At 29.7% G+C, this 1,281-nt stretch overlaps 1 pseudogene; it reads right to left on the bottom strand.

Annotated features, from left to right (window-relative positions):
- Positions 1–787: 787 nt before the first annotated feature.
- On the bottom strand, positions 788–883 carry LOC136401769 (U2 spliceosomal RNA; annotated as a pseudogene).
- Between the last annotated feature and the right edge of the window lie 398 nt (positions 884–1,281).

The following is a 1,281-nucleotide window of genomic DNA, read 5'->3' as shown; positions in this document are numbered from 1 at the left end:
AATGAATGAAATTAGACTCTTTGCAGCCCAGAGATGGCTCCATCCTCATATTTAAAAGATAATAAGATTAAATAATAATAATTGTACTTTCTAATACTAGCACAGGTCCTGGGGAAAGAGACCTCGGGTCTCATGGATTGCCAGTAATTTTTTTTCATAAAAATTTTAAGATGTTTTTTCTATTTCTTCAAAAAATACCATTATACTGTAATTTTGATAGCAATTACATTGATCTATAGATGGCTTTGAGTAGTATGGCCAATTAAAAAATATTAGTCCTTCTGATCCATGAACACAGAATATCTTTCTATTTGTTTTTGTCCTTTTAAATTTCTTTCATCAAGTTCTTGTAGTTTTTATTGTATTGATCATTCACCTATTTGGCTAAATTTATACCCCAGTATTTTTCTGTTTCTGAAGCTATTGTGAATGAGAGATTTTTAATCTCATTTTCAGATGTTTTCTTCTTAGTGTATAGAAATACAACTAATTTCTGTGTATTGATTTTTAATACTAAAATTTTACTTAATTCATTGATTTATTCCAACGATTTTAGGTGAATCAAATTTTCTTTATGTAAGATCACATATTTTGGGGGGAAGGAGATGAACACCATATGGTGTACAGAAATGTATTATAGAGTGGGGCACCTGAAACCTACATAATTATGTTAACCAATGTCATCCCAATAAACTCAATTTTAAAAAATCACATCATCTTCACATAATGACAATGTTCCTTTTTCCTTTTCTTTTTTTTGAATGCCTTTTATTTACTTGTCTTGCCTAATTGTTCTGACTAGAATAGAGTGGGCATCCTTGTCTTATTAAACTGATAATAACAGATACTACACTTGATCTTAGCCAAAAGGCCGAGAAGCGATGGCATCCTTGTCTTATTTGTGACCTTGGAAGACTATACTTTCAGGGATCATTTTTATCGTTTGTTATTTGTGACCTTGGAGGAAAAGCTTTCAACTTTTTATCAATTACTATTATGTTAGCTGTGGGTTTGTCACATATGACCTTTATTGTGTTGACGTATGTTCTTTCTAGACCAAATTTGTCAAAAAATGTTGTATGTCAAATGTTTTTAGCTTTTATTTTATTAATTTAGTATGTCATATTTATTGACTATATATGTTGACTTATTTTTGCATTCTTGGAATAAATGCCACTTGATCATGGCATACAATCTTTTAAATATGTTGTTGTACTTGTTTTGCTAATATTTTATAGATAATTTTTGCATCAATATTCATCAGAGATGTTGGTCTCTAGT

This window comes from Saccopteryx leptura, chromosome 3, assembly GCF_036850995.1.
Source record: "Saccopteryx leptura isolate mSacLep1 chromosome 3, mSacLep1_pri_phased_curated, whole genome shotgun sequence".
Classification (NCBI taxonomy): domain Eukaryota; kingdom Metazoa; phylum Chordata; class Mammalia; order Chiroptera; family Emballonuridae; genus Saccopteryx; species Saccopteryx leptura.
This window is presented reverse-complemented; position numbering and strand designations above follow the sequence as displayed.